This window comes from Ixodes scapularis, unplaced genomic scaffold, assembly GCF_016920785.2.
Source record: "Ixodes scapularis isolate PalLabHiFi unplaced genomic scaffold, ASM1692078v2 PGA_scaffold10__122_contigs__length_95168666, whole genome shotgun sequence".
NCBI lineage: Eukaryota > Metazoa > Arthropoda > Arachnida > Ixodida > Ixodidae > Ixodes > Ixodes scapularis.
The window spans coordinates 15,877,722-15,898,869 of record NW_024609836.1 but is presented as its reverse complement, the minus strand read 5'-3'; the positions used below and the strand labels follow the sequence as shown (position 1 = coordinate 15,898,869).

The following is a 21,148-nucleotide window of genomic DNA, read 5'->3' as shown; positions in this document are numbered from 1 at the left end:
TAGCGGCTCAAAGAAGCGCATTCCGCGTAACGCTCGGACTGGAGGAAAAAAAGAGAACGATACTGACGTCACGGCCCATTGTTGCTTTAGTGATCGGCAACCCGCTAGCCGCCCGCTAAGGTGCAGCGGCTCGCTGCGGGTCACATTTTTATTATTGGCATTAGTTGAGAATGCGGCATCCCACGGACGTAATAATTTGGCTGGGGTCGTATTTTGTGTCACTACAGCGATACCAGTAATTTCTTTAATTTTGAGTTTTGGCCGGAGTTGCCCTTTAAAGTCATCGTCCGGATTGTCCTTGGGTAACTGTCAAAGCCGTAGTTGGGATCGTCTTCCATGAAATTGTTTGAGTCTTCGCCTGGGTCATCATCAGTGTCGTCATCAGTCTCGTCATCACGGTTGAAGACTGTTTGTCATCGAGGCCGTTGTCAGGTTGGTTGTTGACATTGTAGCCGGGTTTGGTCTTTGGAGTTGTCCGTTTCATCATCAGCGTAGAAGTCGTCATGATGTTTTCGTCTAAGTGTGGTAGCCAGGGGCTTTGTCCAGTTCATTGTCCGGGTCGCTTCCGAGGCCATAGTTGAGGTCGTCGTTGATGTCACAGTTGGAGTCGTCCTCGGATGATTTCAAGGACGTCGCCTTCACGATCGTCGTCTTCAGAGTTATCGTGTTCACAGATGGTACGCCTTATGGGCATAGACTGCGTTACCCTGCACATCCACCAATATGTCATGAACAAAAACAAACTTGATTATTAAAACTTCAGATCAATGTTAAATGCAGGGAACTTGTGCCGAGAAACATAAAGTAACAAAGATCGCACATACTTTGACAGCGACAAAAGGACGACTGACTCGAGCAGCCATGCGAAGCTCTTTTTGTAAGCCCGTAGGTATCCAGAAGGTTCCGAGCTCGAACAAACAAGATTCTCGAGTCATCTCAAACATTCTAGGCATGCAAACAAACGAAAGATTCCCCATTCCACCCAACTCCATTCCAGAGAATTGGAATTTTCTAATACTAATTCCATTCCTTTGAACTCCTGGAAAGGAAAAACTGGGCCCATCCCCACTCCTGGAATGGCTGAACTGCTGCATTCCATTGCTCTCGATCCCTCCCAATTGTGAAAATGGCACTTGATGGCTAGTACTAAGTTACCGGAAAATAACGTCAGCGTAAAGCTGGCGTTGTGAAATGCGTAGACAACTGCAAAATTCAAAACCCTATCCGCAATCATTGATTTTACTAAGTTGAGCATTGGTCGCACACATACCTCGGCAAACCTCACTCATGAGGGCCCTCACTCACCCTCACTCACCCTCATCCTCACAGGTGAGGTGAGGGTGAGTGAGTTTCTGAACCAGGAAAATTCATGAGTTTGAGGGTGAGTGAGGGCCTTGAGGGCTGTGAGGGCGGTGATGGCCGTGAGGGCTGTAAGGGCGGTGAGGGCCGTGAGGGCGGTGAGGGCCGTGAGGGCCGTGAGGGCGGTGAGGGGTATGAGGGCCATGAGTGCGTGAGGGGCGTGAGGGCGGTGAGTGGCGTGAGGGCCATGAGCGCGTGAGTGGTGTGAGGGTGGTGAGTGCGTGAGGGGTGTGAGGGCCATGAGTGCGTGAGAGCAGTGAGTGGCATAAGAGGCGTGAGGGCCGTGAGGGCCGTGAGGGCGGCGAGTGCATGGGGTGGTGTGAGGGCCATGAGTGCGTGAGGGTGGTGAGTGCGTGAGGCCCCCTTCAGATCGAGCATCTTTCTCAGCAATTTTGGTGTTAATGACGGGTTGTTCTCTAGCTTTCCCTAGATCGATTCGAATTGCTGAGATAGGGTCCGGCTCGAAATAAGCAAGCAACTCGGAGCAATTCGAATACGTTTGAAGCGGCTGCATCCAATCAGGGACGCAAAATTTTCACGTGATACCTCGTGCCGGTGATGATGACACCGAAAGACTTGGTTCTGGTTTGAAATCGATCGTTTTTTGGAAATAAACTGTTTCAGAAAGGTGCATTAGTATTGTTAATGGGCGGTGAGTGGCGTGAGGGCGGTGACGCCGGTGAGTGGCGTGAGGGCGGTGAGGGCCGTGAGGGCGGTGAGTGGCACGAGGGTTGTGAGGGCGGTGAGGGCCGTGAGGGCCGTGAGGGCGGTGAGTGGCGTGAGGGCCATGAGGGCGGTGAGGGCCGTGAGGGCGGTGAGGGCCGTGAGGGCGGTGAGTGGCGTGAGGGCCGTGAGGGCCGTGAGGGCGGTGAGTGGCGTGAGGTCGGTGAGTTTCGTGAGGGCCACGAGTGAGTGAGGGGCGTGAGGGCTGTGAGGGCGGTGAGGGCCGTGAGGGCCGTGAGGGCGGTGAGTGCGTGAGGGCCGTGAGGTTCAGTGAGGGTGAGTGAAGGGCTGAAGGTGAGTGTGACTGTGACGGTGAGGGTGAGTGAGGGGCTCAAGGTTAGTGTAGCTGTGAGGGTGAGGGTGAGTGAGGGGCTTAGGTGAGTGTGGCTGTGAGGGTGAGGGTGAGTGAGGGCGACCTAAAATGCCGACTTCTGGTCGCATATAGCACTAGTGGCAATTGGTATGGGGGCACTGCAGATATCAATCGCACCACCAGGCGTAAAAGCCTCATAACAGAGAGGAAAACTAAGTCACCCATCTTTTCCACAAAAGAACTGTATATGTCCTGCACTTTTACGAGATACATAATAAGTGTGGAGTCACGTGTATTAACGAAATGCGGGCGGTGTGACATTGTCCCTGCCTGGTGGCCTGCAACTGGTGCCGTAATCACACAGGGTCCCAACAGCCTTATGGTTGCATCTCGCAGCGCCAGGAACGACACTTTGGCTGGGTTCCAAATCTTACCCAAATGGATCCGAGTTACTCCGGTGGGTCGTGTCACGTGACAACACAGATTGAAAAGTGCTGGGCACGGGTAGGTTTTGGAACGCCGAGGTACAAAACCCTTACCCTGGAGTAAGATCGAGTAAATTGCCCTTGTCCGCCTACAACTCTACAGTTTGGGTTGCTTCACTGGGGTTGCCACTTTCATCCTCGAAGGAACATAAGCAGTCAGATAACCAAGCCGTCAGTTACCTAAGTGCAATAATGCCGTTTCGAAAGCCCCTTTGACGGCATCGATGCAGCTCGCATTAGAACAAAGCCTATTCCATTCCTACTCGATTCTGGGCAAAATGTAAATACTAATAATTTCATTCCCATTCCATTCCAGTGCTGCCACCATTTTATTTGCATTCGATTCCAGGGTTGTGGAAGTGCGGAATAGTTCCAACTCTGGAGTGGCAACTCCTCAACACTGGTGATAGTCACCAAGGCACCCAATTCAGTGCGAATGCTGTCCACACAGCCCATCCAAAGCTGTTATTACTGTAACAGACTTCAGTACGACGAAGTAGTTGAATTCAGAAGCCTGTTGTGCAGATTTGTACCTTGCATTGTTTCCGGTATTTTTTATTTATTTTGTATTTTTTAATGGACAACTCTTCTTTGTTAAGAGGGTGACAAGCGTTGTAATCTCGGTATTGTTGACAAACCTGAAAGTTTTATCATCGGTGCACTTTTCAATAAATATATGCCACAGCCGCAGCTCAGCGATGAGCACTTACACTGCGACTTAGGTGTTTCGTAAGTATTCATTTTGATTGCGCGATAATCATGTTTGTCTTCTGTTAGAATTAAAAAAACCAAAACAATATTCAACATGATGGATAATTGTGGACACCCGCGGCATGTGTGATCTGAGCATTTGTTCTTCTCATCGGAAGTGTGTCTCTTGCTTACTACCTATAGAGTATACGATGTTGTGGACGGAAAAGATGCTGCGACCGACTCCGAGCAATAAAAACATTCTGTTTATTCTCGATCATGTCGTTGAGCTCGTGGCAACAAGTATGAGTAGCATTGTCATCTTTGGCCATGCCAAGGCTGAACCGATAGACTGCCGCAGAGCTATCGCCCTCAGCTCTGCACTGTGAGGAATGGCACGATTTTGTTGAAGTGATTGCGGCTCCAGAAAGGTGTCGTTGCTGTTGACATGTACCGCAAGCAGGACGACATACTAGAGAGCAGGAAAGAGAGCGTTCGGAAGCCGTGCATGGTAGTCGATGCCGAGGTCAGGAAATGAGGCAGCAGACGGGGAAAATGGACCTTGTCGTGCTTTTAGTCCGGCTCGATCAGTTTGGAGTGTTCAGCCTCGGTCTGAAAGGGGGATGCCGGCCGACTGCGGGGCCGATGCAACATCCTCTAAGATGAGGAACCGAACTGAGAGCGAATGCCTGACGTGGCAACGATGAGGAGACCCTGGTCGGCTAGCAACATGCCTTGTGAACAGTGTGAAAATGTCGATGAATATTCACTTGCCGAGCCGGTCGGGCAAGCAAGGTGGTCGCAGCCCATTGCTGGGAGATGCCGGCGCTAGATGCGACAGAGCAGATGCGGTTGCGGAGGCGCTGCAGATGTGGAGGCTGAGAAAGTTGAATATGTGCCTACTGCATTTTCGTCCGAAAAGGCAGAGCCGTTGCCGTGCCCTTGGCCACGAAGAACATTCCCCTGGATAGCAGGTGCTCGGAGTCAATCATCATGTCCAGGTCACCAATTTGTAGCACTTTCGATCTTGAGGACGGAAGAGACGGTGCAACAGACTCTGAGTTTAACTGTGAAAACATTCTCTTTATTCTCGTACTGTCAAGCTCGTTCCGACGAGTAGCTTGCTTTTATACACTGCAGTCATTAGCATTATAGTTGATCTAAGTATTTTGCAACACTATTAATACGGCAGATTGGGCGAGTGGGTACGGCATAATTGCGAACCAGCGCACAGGTAGACAGTTACTCAAAATCCAAATACACAAAAATATACACTCGCACAGCACTGATGTGAGTTTTTTGTGTTTGGATTTTGGGTAACTGTCTACCTGTGCGCTGGTTCGTAATATTGCAACACTGCCGTCTTTAGGCGGTGTGGAGGCTGAACCGATGGACCGCCAGAGGCCCATATCTGTATCTGTTTCATATACTGAATGCCTTTTTGCACGGCTCTGTGTTTACGTTTGTCTTCCAGATTTTTACTGCTCACTTGTTTTTTTTAATTTTATTTAGAGGGTACTACAGGCCATTGAAGGACCAAGTAGGAGTGGGGCACAACATATGCATTCACACACCTACAACAACAAACAAATAACACGACATTAAGAGGTTTACAACAACTAACCAGCAAATATACAGGATATATATATTTAAAGGGGGGGGGGGGGGGGGGGCCACAGCATGCATCAAGCAGCATGTAATTCAATCATTTGTAATAATAGATGTGAAATTTAAAACTCATATTTAAGATTGAACATTATCAAACAAATGTGAATTTATGTTACTTTTTATACAATTTTGTCTAGATTTGTCAGGATACAATCTGCAAGTATGCATAAAGTAACTTGAAAGTTGAAAGAAGCAAATTAGAGATTGCAAAACCTACTTCTCAATAGATATTTTTTCCCAAAGTATTTACGTGAGAGTGCAGCTGAACTCCTTTTTCAGTTTTTTTATTTGAAACACCTTAAAAATATATTGTTTTCTAAGATTTTTTTTATTATTATGCTTGGAAAATTAAGTTACCGATTGTGTTCAGTTTATTCTAAACTATTTATATAAAATGCCAGAGTGCTTTTGTGCATAACAGTGGCTAGATAAGGTTTTTTATAATTTCTGATAAAACAAACTGACTAGTTTCTCTTCAGTGACCGTTTCGCCAAGGTAACAGCAGAACAAGTAACGGATCCCGACGTCAAACTGCAGGAATTTGAGATATATGTTTTCTTAGCGAATGCACGCCACTGTTTGACATATTTGAATATCCTTATCGCTTGCTTGGGCTCAGCGGGTAACGCAGGTCGGCACTAGCGTGAGTATAAAGGCTGAACTGCATAAAGCGATTTAGCGAGCGACGGCGACAGCGACGAGTCAGTGACGTATTACGAAGATTTCTTACTATCGCTCGTCGCGTCACTCGGTTTTTGGATTTCTAGAAAACATCGTTCCGCTTTTATGCGGCTTGCGTCTTCGCGCGAGTGACCGAGCGTCAGCGAAGAGGTCGCCGTCGCTTTTCTCGTCGATCGCAAAATCGTTTACATTCGGTTTATACTTCACGCTGTCAATAATATCGACTCGAGCGCGCATAATTTCATTTCCACGGGAGCGCGTGTAAAACAAACCCTAAACCCAGACGGGGGCTGCAGCCAGCAGCTTTGAGAGCGTCATACAATGAATTGAAGTTTGACAGAAGCAAGCACACACTTCGCTAGCGCATTCCAGCCTTGAGCGCTCGAACTTCCGAAAACGAAACCAGATTTTGCTACATTTTGGCTAGCTCGAAACATTTTTTTTTTAAATATAAGGTGTCTTTTAGCCATAATTTAGACTAAGAGAAATGTGTACCTTCCCAAATTATATTTATGTCACCGTACTATAAAGTAATAATTGTGTAGTATCGTTACGTTCATGTAAAATACGGTGAGGGTCACCAGACCTTCGTCTGAAACAAAAAGTCTGCTATATATACCGAGCGGGTTACCGTTGGAACTGAGTAGGAGTGTCGGGTGATTAGTGCTTTTGTTCGTTGTTGGTGCATGTATATGCTTGTATGTTGATCTTGTGGTATGTGCTGTGATATATGTATGGGTGGTCCGTGTTCGAGCGTGTCACTTCCAAAAAATGCCAAAATGTCTTTCATTTTTGTAGTTTTCCGCATACTCACTAGATGGCGCAAGCAGCCGCCTAATTTTATTTTAGCTTTGTTCGTACGTAGTCCATTTAGTGTGTAAGGAACCACACCACTATAGCTACAGTCTAGTAGAAAAGTAACCGCGTGTTTAAATGGCGCATAGCGCCGGCGTTCAGTTCGTCTTCGTTAGCTGGCCGTTTCGGTAGCCGATTCGTACCCGGAAAGCCGCAAAATTTGCGTACACACGAGATATGAGTGGATACGTCGAAACGTCGCGTACAACTTTGCTCGCGGTAAAGAGGTGAGCGGGACGTCGGTAACGCCGGTCAGGTAGGGTCGGGTCGGTGTCGGAGCTATTCGTCGTCGCTCACGGCAAACGGGTTTTTTCAATAAAGTTTATATCTGTGGTCGCGAAAAGATAACTCCTGTGCAAATTACCCGGCGTCGGTGACAATGCAACCGGCTTGAGGCCTCGGCGATCGGCTGAACCGCCACGCGAACGGGACCCACTCGATGGGGAAACACGCTGCTGGATGCAGCCGATGGTCGCTCCCACTGTCGCGTAATCGCCGTAATGGATACGGCGTCGGCGCTTGGGGGTGAATGCCTGCGGTAGTTCAGCACGTATGGACGATTACGAACGAACACGTGCAAACTACGCTTTCGCTGCGGCGAAAAGCCGTGTAAAGCGCTGGGCCTCGCTCGTAGAACGCGTCTTACGTCAAACGGCCGCCATTGTAAAAAAAAACACCCCTAGACGTGTAATCGCAGAACGAAGTACACGTTCAAAGATGTTCATTTTACACGAGACCTCGGGTGCAAACGATATACACCGAGCCTCGCGTGTAAAACGAACACCATTTGGGGAGTCCGCCCTGGGACAACGGTTTACACGTCCAGGGGTGTACTTTTTCGCTGTGTGTGTACGACGCTGACAACGCACGCGAGCCCCTGCTCGTGGATACTGGTCATAGACAAATATGAGCGACATCAACTTTGATATAAATCCCGGTGTACTTTGATATTGCACTATCATAGAATCGCGCTTGGAAGCCAGACCCATAGCTAGGCACCCAGTGATTTCCCTACAAGCCCCTTAGGCGGGGTGTACCCCCCCCCCCCCCTTTAGTTTCTGAAGGCACATCCCTGAATTTGCGACGACCCCTCTATTTTCAATGCCCCCCCCCCCTAAAAATTTACCCCCCCCCCCCTCCCCCCAATTGCAATACCTGGGGAAACCACTGTAGGCACCCATGCTGCCATCCGATGGATTATAGAGTAAAAATCGAATAAATCGATAGCTTGCATAATTACAATCGTGACTGCAGCAGAATCTACTTGCAGAGTCCATTTCTTAAAAAGAAATGCGGAAGGGCCGCCGACGTGCCGCCGACCGCCTGATTACGCGATGAAAAGACAGCGTCCCGAGGTTGCCCAGAGCTTGGCGGGCCTCGCGGACCGGGCGGGCTTAGAGTTCCTGTATAGGCTCCCTACGGGAGCCAGAGTTGCGCGTTTGATTCCACGTGCCGCGTGCCGCCCTCGCCGCTATTCGCCGAGATCCGATCGCGTGAAGAGCCGTATCGAGTGTCGTGCAGCAAAGTAGATGCTGCACGCGCCCTGGCGTACGTTCCCGGCTGTTGAGCGCGCCGCGCGCCTCGAACGCGCGGCGCTGCTATTCGCCGAATTCAGTCACGTGAGGAGCTGCATCCACATGCCATGCATGAACACGCAACTCTGGCTCCCGTGGGGAGCCTATACAGAACTCTAGGCGGGCTGCGACGATAGCGCCACCACTCGCGCGCGAACGGAAGGGGCCCGCTTTCCGACGCGCGGCTAATTCGGAGCTTGTCAACTGAGCTGTTCTAGTAACGTTTGCTGGGATCAGCCTTCCCGATGGCCGAATGCCGACAATGACGTCGGCAAAGGATTTCTCCTCGACGGAAATAAGAGTAATGTAAGAGCTTCAATTTTGACGGTATTTGCAGTTTTGGTTCCAGAGCGCTATGATTTTGAGCTTCCACCATGCTCATTAAAAACACTGTTGAATTTGTTGTTCGCAAGGTAATGACGTCACGAGAGGGAACCATAGGAGGGCGCAACTTGCTTGCCCTCGGGCAAAGCTAGTGCTCACGCATTCTCACATCAAAAGGAAAAGCTTAATTGTGTCCCCGTAGTTTTTTTTCTTCTGTTTTTTTTTGTTTGCACCTTTTTCACACCTCTTGCCTGTACATATTTCACACCAAGAGATGAAACAAGTCAAGATATCCAATATTGGACCCCTTGACGCGTTGGACCTCTTGACACATCGAGGCACGAGTCAAGAGATCCAATACGGGTCAAGATGTCCAACACGTCAAGGAGTCCAACAAGTCAAGAGATCCACGGCGAGTCAAGGGGTCCAACTCGTCAGGAGGTCCAACGGGTCAAAGGTCCAATATTGGACCACTTGACTTGTTAGAGACTTTTTAGTGTTGTGTCGTTTACCCGCAGTCTCGGGGTTTTTTCAACCGTGTGCACTTGACTCGTTGGAACTCTTGACGTGTTGGACCTCTTGACTCGAAATCATGTGTACGACATTTCTTTTTTTACAATTAACACTAAAACAAAAAAAAAAAGAAGAAAACAGAAACGAGTGTTGCCGATGAAACTTCGCTGAACAAAATCGTGTGAGATTTCCTTTCCGGAGGTGCATGGGGGATAGCGGGGCTTCGGTTGCTGGCTGGAAGCCGCGAAGTGGCGTGCACGATGGGGCCAAGTGCATTAATAGTTCTGTAATTAGCAGTCGCATACTGTCCCCGCGAAGCGGCGTGAACGCAGGAGGGGGGCAGAACCATAGCGGGGGGGGGGGGGGGGGGGGGAGTTTTCTAGTGATACACGCGTCCTTCGACTCTCTTTCGGACGGCACTGTATATACAGCCGAGGCTAAAATGTGAGGCTGTAGTCCTCGTCCAAGTCATAAAGCTAGAAACGCTGTTTATTTTTTTATTTTTTTTTGACGGTTGACGCGATGGGCCCGTCCGAGCCGCTGGTAGTGCTCGGAAAAGTTCGCTTCGCGTCACCACGGTAACCCGGAGGCAGGTACACTTGGTTCTAGCACAGTGGAACGCATCTCGCCGAGGAGGGTTCCACTTTGCTAGAATCTTACCATGTGCTAGAATCTCATTTTGGATTAAAATATTTTATTCCCGAAGGAATTGGGCCGATCCCCGCTATACTGCAATGCAGGACCGACCGTGGCAGATTCCGGGCAAGCCCAGAGAACCCCACTTCGCTACAAAAATAAAGTTAATATCGAGGACCCATCTCGGGCCCTTCTCAGATATTAAGCTGAAAAGAACAGATACTGGAAAGAAAAGTTTATTTACATATTTACAAAGATCTTGGCACAAAGGCCACACCTCTGACAACAGTGCTCAGAGTTGGTGGCACGCAGGCCACACTTCACCACTCATTTATGTCACATTCCGTGCAGAACCCGAGTAGGCCGCACCAAAATTCTGTTGTTATTAACGTGAAAAAACCCCGAGTGCCACCGTCTCAGGAACTCTTGATCCCCAAGCGTCCACAGTTGTGTTTCCAGGTAGTCCGCAACTTTCTCTCTTAAAGTTCGGAGCATGAATAACAGAGGCCTAAACCGGCGGCGTTGGACCACAGCGCGACACCTAAACTCCCACAAGACTTGGCGCGTTAAAATTTCTAAAAGTCTAGCGAAACGGTTGGGTTGTCTCTGCGTGAGGAGGCGCACCCCGAAGACCCGTGCCACTAGTGTCAAGAAGGACCTGGCGACAACACGACCGATGAGGGCATGTTCATTGGATTCGATAGAAGGGCAGTTGGGACAGCTGTCGGCAGCGGCAACTCCCCAGTGTGCTAGTCGGTCTCTCGTTGGTAGGACTCCCCACCCAAATTTCCAGCCAGTATCGGCTGCCTGCGCAGGGACGCCCGCAGAAACAAGGCTCTACCAGGACACCTGGGAGCTACGTGGCTGGTGCGCCAGAGACACCTCTGAGGCACAAAGCGACTCACAAAGGCGGGATACTGGTAGCTGTTGAATGTAACCGCCGGGTAACTCTTGGGTCACTCGGCGCTGCGTCGCAACGACCGCCGGGTAATGCGGTAGAGGTTCCCCAGTCCCGGAGGCACGAGCGTCCGGCGCAAATGACCGAACCAGTACAGCATTAGAGTACGGCCGATATAGTCTACATCCTCCAAGATATCTAACACGCAGTGGAGGACCAGTACCCGAGCAAACGTACTGAGACACGGAATGCTAAGGCCGCCGCTGGACCGCGGTAGACCAACGCCGGTCTGGCAACGAGCTCAGTCTTCCCTTCCCATACAAAAGAAAAGAATAAAGATGTCAAACGTCGAGTAAAAACAGCAGGAGGAAGTGCCACCCGCGACGCGTACCATAGCATGGCGCAGATTACATTTTAATAATTCAAACTATGACGCCAGCCGAACTTGTGTTCGAGCTTCACCAAAGACCTCGTCCCAAGCCAGTAGTGACACTCCTTCGTGTGAGAAAGGTACGCCTAGTACATGAACAGTTTGGACAAACGAGATAGCACCAAGTGAAGTACGCGGGAACAAACCAAAAGACAAAGCCTGGCTTTTCCTCGGGTTCCACTGGGCCCCAGACAGCGCGGCGTAGTTCGAAGATATACAATCTACTGCCAGAAAACTGTCACTGTCGCGCAAAAATAAAGAAACATCATCAGTATACGCTAAAACAGAAACTGTACTTAGCCCCGGAAGTGGAAACCCCCGAACATTTTTGATTCTGTGAATTCTACGTAGCAAAAATCGATACACAGAACAAAAAGCAGTGGCGATAAAGGGCAGCCTTGACGCACTCCTCTCGTTACGGGGAAATCCGTTGTCAGGCGCCCGTTTACAAAAATCTCACCAGACATGTTTGAGTACAAACTTGCTAAAAAATTTATAAACTGACTAGAACATTCAAACGTAGCTAAGACACAATAGAGGTAATTGTGCTCAAGACTGTCGAACGCTTTGGCTTGATCAAGAGAGATGAAACAACCGTTAAGAGATCTTGAAGACGCGTATGCAAAAAGGTCTTTCGTCAAAGTTAAAGAAGAAAAGATTGTGCGCCCGTAGACTCTGCACGTCTGAAACGGACTAATGATCACGGGCAAAATATCGCGAAGCCGCTTACTTAACAAACTGGTTAGTATCAATTGTAATCCGCGTTTAGTAGCGTGATTGGCCGCCACGATTGACGATCGGAGCCAGAAACCCCCGTCTTGGGGGTTAAAATGACTCGTCCAGTTTTAATAGATCCAGGGGCGTAGCCCGAATCAAGAAATGTGTTAATTACCTTGACCAGCGCGTCGCCCAAAACGTCCCAAAACTTTGAGTAAGATTCTGTAGGCAAGCCATCTGGACCCGGGGCTGAGCCGGTCTTCATGGATTGCAAAACGTCCACCACCTCCTGACGGGTGGCGGGACGCACCAACCTCTCGCCCGTCTCAGTCGGAACGTCAGGGAGGTCCCCACAAAACTGAGGTACGTCCGCGGCACATTCACAAGGGGTATCGCTTTGAGCCGAAGCGTACAGGCGAGAGAAATACTCCCGGAACACGGCGTCTATGTCATCCTGCTTGGATGACACACTGCCGTCCGACAGGACCACCTCCGAAACCCGCGTAGAGGCCCCGCCCCTCCCACCAGACACGCGCAAATACCTCAGAACCTCGGGGTCGGACACAGGTCTGCCCCTTAGAAATTGGGCACTGGCGGCTCGAGAGTTGTACATAAGTACGCGGCTGTAGCGCGACCGAAGCACGCTCAGCTACTCTTGCATGAGCAAGGTCGCTGTCCCACCTCGCTGAACAATGCGCATCCGCCTTATCAGGTCGTTCAGAGTTGCGGTTTGCCGAGCTCTACGGCTTCGGCCAGCCGAGGCCAGCAAGGCCTAGGTGCCAGGCGGCTTTCAGACCGTCCCACTGGGTGGGGTCAAAGTGTTGTTGACTCAAAGTTTCTGAGATGCTGCTACGCTGTTCAGAAACGGAAGCCGGATCCCGAAGGAGGTTCACTTCCATGCGCCACAGGGCGCTTCTTCCAGCCCGGTGCTCAGGAACCGCCAGTGCCACGAGCAGTGCGCGGTGGTCCGAGATAAACCGGTTGCCAGGCGGGAGGGGCGCGATATCGCACCGGGTCACAGGGAACGGGAAGTTCGCGTGGAGGTAAGCCCTATCCAGACGGCTGTAGGAGCCACGGCGCGCCCAGGTGTACCCAAAAACGTTAGGGTTTTTAACCTCCCAGGCGTCCACTAACCCAAACAGACGAATAAGGCTGTCTAATTCTTTTGCGTTCAATGTCGAGCGGCCCCAGCCCCGCCCCCGGACGTCTTGGAAAGAATTAATGACGCAGTTGAAGTCCCCCATAAGAATAAAAGGATGGCACTCTAAAAGAAACGCGTCTAGCGATGCGAAAAAGGAATGTGAAAACGCTGGTTCAGCGGGCGCCTAAACGTTGATAACGCGCGCCGGTTGCGATCCGTGATAAAGATCGAGAAAGATTACGCGGCCGCCTAGGTCGAAAGCGGAAAAACTACTAGTGAAGAAGCACGGTCGAAAAAAAAAAACACGCCCACACCCGTGCAACGCGACGAACTGTAAAAAAAAATAACAAGGAAAAAAAAACGACCTTCAAAATCTTTGACATCGCGAGCACCGTAGACGTTAGTTTCGTGTACGAAAAGAAGGTCACAGCCCAAACCCCTGGCGAAATGAACAACTTCGCGTTGGTTATCCTCATTTGGGAAAGCCTGGACGTTGAGGGATAACATGCGGAGGGCCATTACAATAACAAAAAAACACGATCATGGTAAAAAAAAAAAGGCTGGAACGCGACATAAAATTAGTGACGAGTACGGCCTCTTAGTTACGGCTGCTGGCGTCCAATTACGGGACGGTCTATCAAACTCAGACGTCGAACCATTTTCTTCGTACCCGTCAAGTCCAGAGTCTGACGAGGAGGGGGGACCGCTTTTGGCCGCTTGGTCCGGCGCCGAGAAGCTGACCCAGTCGCTCTCTGGCGGCGACGACTCCACGCTTTCCGTGTTGTCGGTGGCGGATTCCACGCGAGTCCGTGGACTCACACCTGGGTCGCTTGTTGAAGACCAAACCGGAGCAGTGGCTGCTCGGGTTTGGGCTTCTGGGCTTGCGGGCGACTCGCTTTCTGCCCTTTCTGCCGACTCGTCGATGATAAGGGGAGGGAGAGACTCGGCTTCCGAGTCGGGGCAGTCGCGCCCGCTGGCCTCCGAAAGCGCGGCTGGTGGGGAGCGTCCGGTTGGGTCGTGCCGGCGGTCGGGTGAGTCTCTGCAGGCTGGGGGGATGCACCTGGAGTGCTGTCGGGCGGGTCGGGTGCCGTCAGCGGAGGGGGCCTATGATCCGAAGGACCCTCGTCTCGAATCACTGCCGAGTAACTCCGGCGCTGCGTGCAATCCGTGGTGCCGTGGTTGTGACCGCAACGCTTGCACGGGCCATTGCAGCCGTCAGTGCCGTGGCCGGAAACGCCGCACCGGTCGCAGTGGGGTGTGCGACAAGCGGCTCCAAAGTGGCCCTCCAGGCCGCAGCTGGCACAGAGCTTCTTCATACTCGGTATTCGCACATCACACGGTGCGCTCCCACGTTGACGAAGTTCGGCACGGGCGTCTTCATCTCCATGCGAAGGACTCGCGAGCCGGTGAGAAGCTTTGGCCGGTCTTTGTAGGTCAGGTGGGAAATGGCGAGCACCTTCCCGTAAGAACTGAAAACTGCTCAGTCTTGTACACGTTACTAAAAAAAGTAATCGATTACAATTACTATTACTCTTGGCTAAAAAGTATTCGATTAGATTACTTGATTACTCGGCAGCAAAAGTAATTGGACATTACTTTAAGAAGCAACAGTTACTTTTCCGATTACTTCATTGTGTGAAAACTTACATCTTTAGCGCTCATAACAATGAACTACTTCCAACCTCTATTCTACATTTTCACAAGTATTGAAGAAGAAAAAACGGGTTCCCACTTCGTGGTCGTTGCACCTTCACAATGCTGACACAAGCATAGGATTCGTTTGAAGAAGTTTCATGATTTTGGCGTTCGCCAGTTGCGGAGAGGGAGGGGGAGAGGGGGGAGGGAGCGGAGGGGTTCTAGATCTTCTTAAGGTTTAAGCAAGAGTTGTCGCTCAAAGTTTGCGTCGCTCATTTTATTATTCACGCGTGGATGAACTCGCATGTTTTACAAAAGAGCAGCAGCTCCAGGATTTCAAACGGATCGTGTGTAGTATCCATTAGCGGAAGAGATTGCCCCGACCACTTCTCGACTCGAAACCTTGCTTGCCACAAAGATTACGTAGGGGAAATAGGGAAATATTTGAACTGGCTTCGTTATATTTTGTATCCGCTTTAGACATTCTTCGGTTCTGGCTATCCTACGAGCTGCGAGTAGGTAACGTAAGCAGGATTTTTTTTTCTGTGTGTGTGTGCATGACGGAGCTGGTTTGAACGAAGGGCTTACAAAGCTACATTCTGCTCCCTAAAACTTCGCCCTGAATAGCCTTTGTCACGCACAGGGGCTTCACTAAGGCTTCCCACGCCCAGTCCCAAATCAAAAAAAAAAAAAAAAGAAAAACGGACGTTCTTTATAAACTGTGCATACAAAGGGGTTGACCTTGTTTCCTACAGCTCTGCAAAAATCTTTCCTTTTTCCGTTAAAAAAAAAAAGACGAAAATTTTATTTCTGTCATTTCAGAAAAAAAAGGTGTGTGCAGGGGGGGGGGAAGGTCCTGTGAAAAAATAGTAACGGTTAAAAGTAATTTTTATTACTTCAAAAAGAAATCAGATGACTCTCTTGATTACTGCCTAATAAAAGTAATCAACTGATTACAAAATTACTTCAAAGAGTAATCAATTACAAGTAATTTGATTATTTGTAATACGTACGGTACAAGTCTGAGACTGCTCGGAGGGCGTCGTCGGGGACGTAGGGAGGGAGCCGGAAGACCGTCACGTGGATGATACGCGGTCCCACCTGTTCGAGCGGGACCACGACGTTTCGAAATAGCAGGTGGCTCTGCGCTACCATCTTGTCTGCAGCTTCCGTCGAACCTACTGCAGCCAGGAAGTTCATTGCACCGAAGTGTTGCAACTGCGTCAAACTGTCCTCACCAACGAGGCCATACAAGCTGTCGATTATTTCATCGACAGGGACTTCGGCGGGTGCCGAGAACACGAAAGACTGAGCTTTCGGCGGGGCCTGGGATGGCGGCGGCATCTTCCGTGGCAATAGGGTGGGGGCCCCGGTGGCGCGCGACTGAGGGACGCGGACCACAGGGAGACGATTCTTGCGTAGCAATTGCCGACAAGCTCGAACTTCGATCTCAGCTAGCGATGGCCGGGACGAATCCCCGGAGATTCAGATTCGGACAGAATCGGAAATTTCCGAACTTCCCGCAACGAATATGCGGCAGACTCGGAGATTCGTCGCTGGTTGCAGATGGCAGCGTGAACCTGGTCGTGATTCCCGCGAATGCGGTCAGTTGTGCTTTTCTCTAGATACTGGTACTGCATATTACCAGATTTCGTCTTGTTTATGTCAACGTATGGTATGTACTGTACTGTCCTTCTAAACCATGTCCAACTGACCTGATTGGTGTGGTTGACGTGGGCCTAACCAATGGTCTCGGTTTCTGTGCGTTTTCGCTGTGATCAATAAAATGTCGCGAAATGCTATGTATTATACATAAGGTGGCGCAACGCAGAATAAATATATTCAGCCAAGGAAATGATTCGTCTCCTTCTCTAGAGCTGCTCATGTCTGTAGGTTTAAGGCGCGAGAGCGACATGAATGTTGCTCGTCTCAACTTCGACCTCTTACCGGCGGCGAAGTAAAGCGTCGCAGTGTCGTTTCTCCGTTCTCGGCAGCAAGTTTTGTGTGCGTGAACTGTATTTGATGAAAAAGAAACACAACGCAGATGTGTCCAACGAAACTTTATTGTTCTTTCTGTCATTGCCTGTCTTTGCCTCACAAGCCACTGGACGTAACATTACTCTTGTAAATAAAGATGATTGTTATTATTATTATTATTCGCCAGAAAGGTACAAATGCAGTACAGGAGACTGTAATAGCAAGGCGCAAGAAGTTTGATTGTTCCCCGTGTTCCGTTGGACACACGTTGAAGATAATCGGATCGAACATACTCACTTTTGTGGTGTGTGCCACTAGGACCATAAGTATGGGCACGAAATGTGTCTGTACGGAACAGCACGTACGGCATCGATCTCTTGTGGCGATGAAAACATGTGCTTGTATTTCCACGTGCACCAAGCATGCCTATTTCGGTCGTAATCCGGAACCGAAACCAATGTTCCCGCTATTCATTCATTTTTATTCATTCCTTTGTTTATTGTTTGTGCTCGTGAACAGCTTGACGCCTTGGTAATGATGCACAACAAAATGTTCACAGGTTAGTTACAAAAGTCTTAAAAACTGCGAAATTAGGGTTAAAAACACCAATACCCTATTGGAAAAACGTACAAGAAACAAACCTGCTGCTTGTACAGTTCTGGTATGACACCATCATAATTTCTTTGTGTTATGCATGCAGCTAGTTTGGTTTGGCGTTCTGCATAACTGGAGATACCGGCACCGCTATGACACCGCGTCTGTCTATACTGGCAGCCACTTTGCTTGCCGATATGATTCGGTGTGGCTGGTATGATTTCGCGTCCGATGACGTAGGTGACTGCCGTCTTTCCAACAAAACGCTTATACCACAGGACCACCGGTATAACCAAATCATACATGCAGAAAGACGACCACCGTCTTCCAACAAAAACGTCCATCGTTCACCACCGCTATCGTTACATACACCATACATGTCGAAAAAGAACATAAGCCACGTTTACACGAATGCGACTTAGTCGCATTAAATCCAGTTGGCGCATTCAATATGCGGTCATGTAAACGGCATAATGCGCAAAGCGCATCGCATTTTGGAACGGGGAGGATTATCGGAAGGCGCTCGCTGCGGGAGCGAGTGAACAGCTGAGAACATGGCGGCGGCCAACCTCGTCGGCGGCGCGGAGAGCGGTCCCGCAATTTTTTTCCCGAGAACGCAAGCTTTTATTGCGATCATAAGTAAGCGGAATATAGCGGAGCTGCTCGGTGAGGGCGGCCCCGTCACAACCTTTGAGAAGTACGACTTGCGCGTCCGAAGGGGTCACAAAGGCTTCAGTGTAAGCACGAATGACACCGAGAGCTCCGAACACTGTAGAGCACTGCATGGTAGCGCAGAACGAGCAGCTCCTACCTCGGCGCAGTTCCTGACTCCGCAAGAGCCTCTCGGACTCGGGGTCCGGTTGGTCCGGTCGCGATCGGCGAGGTCTAGCGCGGCGAAACGCGGAGGCTTCCTCAAAGCGTGCACACACACGTCGCCTCTCGTTCAGAGTGAACCGGCGGCCCGGCCTGGAGTCCTAAACGCCTTCCGTCTCCCAACTTCTTCCACAGCACCGAAGACAGCGGGCACGATCTTTACGTTCACTGAATGCGTCGAAAGGCCTCCACGTGCGATGCACCGGAAAACGTGGTGCGGCTGGTGCCGGAACGGAACTGCATAACTTCGAGCTTTGAGTCAACGTGCACGGCCACAAACCGATGGTGACACCAAGCCGCGGATACCGCATCGCCGGTCGACAGCGGCAAACGGCCCGTTGCTTGTATGGTGGGCCGTGACTCGTACTCGGCCAACTTGGCGTCTTTTTGTGGCCCCTCGCGTCGTCGCAACCAGCCACAAACCCGACAAACCCGCCAGCCCGAAACCGTATACCTACCGTAGCCTGCGTTGGAGAAAAGCGAAACTGAAACTAAAGTTTCCGCCCAGTGGCTTCCGCTGCCGCGGCTTTTCTAACTTCGCGGCTTCCACTTCCGGTCGTCGCGGAGATGGCGAAGATAGAGCGGTGTGGGGGGTCGTTGGCTCGTTTACGGTTACGGGACAGATGTTTTGCGGTCCGTTTCTACTGCGTCTCTGGCTCTCAACTGGACGGCGCCTCTCATAGTTCAACCAGGCGTGGTCAGCCTGCGTCAGGCCGGCTCGACTCGTCCGATCGCCGGACCGCAGGCGACTTCCAAGTACGGCCGTTAGGCCTAGGATCCGAAGGCCTAGGATCCGTGAAGCGGTAAGCGAATCTCGTCCCGTTTTCTTTCTACTTTTAAATTACGTTAGGTGCGCTACAGTATAAGCATGCGTGCCAAGTGTTCGTGACAGTTTTGAACTAGAATAATTGTGCTTCATTGCGGTCATTTGCCAAAAATGTAAATCGAGCAATGAACGAGGAGCCATGCTTGAAAACGGGTCCATATCACAAGAGCGAATGACATTTTAGCGAACGGCGACATTTGAGCGAATGTTCGTTCTAGCGAATAACGGGGGCGCGCGTTAGCCCACCTGTCGCGCTGCGCTTTATGCCGCTTCGCGGCGACAGTCTGAGGCAACTCAGTACAAAAATATGAACTCATTTGGCCCACCCGAAAACGCCGCATCGCGGCGTCCGACTATTCGCTAGAGTGTCGTTCGATGAAACGTGGGCGTTCGCTAAAACGTCATTCGATCAAGTGAGTGCCTCCCCTTGAAAACGGTGTATGTAGTACGATGTTAAATTCTACCTGGGCGGCTAAAAAAAAAAGTCAAGACTGGTTACGGTTGGATGCGAGGCTGGTCCCAATGCGATGGTAAGCACTTAGAGCGAGTTTCTGAACGGCATGTTTGCAATATAGCGATCAACCAGACGAGCGACGGCGAGAAGCTACGGGAGCTGGCGCCGAGCGCCGAAGATTTCTCACTCTCAGTGCTTGCGCCGATCGGTTCTTGGGCTTCTAGAAAACGTCGCTAATCGCCTTGGTCGCTCGCACCAATCGCTTTCATAATGTGTGTCTCGTCGCGCGGCTGACTGCCGTGTTTATTCAAATATAAGTCGACTTTTTTTTTTTTTTTCTTTTTCGGAAATTGTGATTAAGGAATTTCGACCTACATTCGCGACCAAATTTTGCGACCCTACCGGAGGCATGAAGCTATCGAGTCACCGAGCCGGCGTTGCCGTAGGGCCGCGCCGCTTCTTGTTTCAAAAAGCTTTTGGTTGCCGAAATGGCTCGCCGCCCGCGGTGGCCGGTGCCGATATCGCGTGCACCCCTCGGGCGTCGGATTTCGACATCGCGCCTCTAGCGTTCCCCTTGCTGGGCAACGGGTAAGGAGAGGAACGCGATGCGCCATGCACTTTACCCTCCATCCTCGCAAACGCGCACAAAAAAAAAAGAGAAAAGATGTTATTTTTGTTAGTTGCTTGAGGCGGCTCGGCTCGCGTGTTGCTCATGGCGACACGGCGGCTTTGCTTGCGTCTTTGTAGTTTGTCTCCCGTCGCTTCGCACCTTTTTTCGTTTCTTGTCGTCATTTTACAACGGTGTCAGTGAAGTATTGCTGCGAATTTGCGAGGATGTCTACCCAGCTGACGAAGCTTCGGACGATGATAACATGTCCAGAAGTTCTGACGGTGATGAAGTTTTTGGCATCGCCCCGTGATTTAGCTGAGAGTGATGTAAATAAAGGTTTTTTTTCTTTCTTTTGCCCAAAATTTCTCCTGTTCTTAAAAATAAAAAAAAAGGTCGACCTATATTTGATTTTTTTTTTTGTTTTTGGTGGATCCAATAAATAGGGTTCGAAATATTTTCGAGTAAACACGGTAACTTTAATTTTTATTTCGGGTTCCGTCGGACGTAACGTTAGACACTCCGTTACACTTAAGGAAAATAGGGGCTGCTGGTTCATCATATAAACCAACCATTTGTGTTTAATTAAAATGCATCACTGACCTCAAAAAAAAAAGAAAATACTGCTATCCTAGAGTTTATGCTATAGGAATGTAGCGCTTCAAATAAATTTGTTAATTTTTACTTTTAGTCCCTGCCCCCTCAAGATACAACATCTGGCCTAAAGCAGTGTTCCGGATCTCCTTCCAAGACCTCAGGCGGGTCGTCATTTAATCCATGAGTCGGCGGCGTCTCATGGGCGTGTTGCTGGTGCTTACTGGATGGTGCTACCGAGGGAAAAGTGGTCATGCTTGGGAAAGGCAAGTATGGCCGCCGTAAGTATACATATTGTCTTTACCTTTGCTCGAATCCACTTTTAAGAAATGCACAGTTCGCATGTGTGCATCTCTCAATGTTTCCACAGTCGGCTGCTTTTTTTTTTGTTTTTTTTTTTTAGTGCTCCAACTCTGTCAGCGCTAGTTTCTCTAGATCATGCAAATGGGATGCAACACTAAACCACATATGCTCTCGCAACAAACAGTGCTGTGCAGAAGCACAGTGGAATTTACTCTAGCTTTATAATGCAGCACAAAATAGTTGACTCCAAGTATAGCTACTTTTGTGACTCCGTTTAA

The 21,148-nt window shown here is 49.9% G+C and overlaps 2 pseudogenes; both read right to left on the bottom strand.

The window, feature by feature from the left end:
* The window catches only part of LOC115315603, a 149,317-nt pseudogene extending 133,520 nt beyond the window's left edge, over nt 1-15,797 (bottom strand).
* LOC115315604 lies at nt 9,890-10,069 on the bottom strand (annotated as a pseudogene).
* Nucleotides 15,798-21,148: the final 5,351 nt, after the last annotated feature.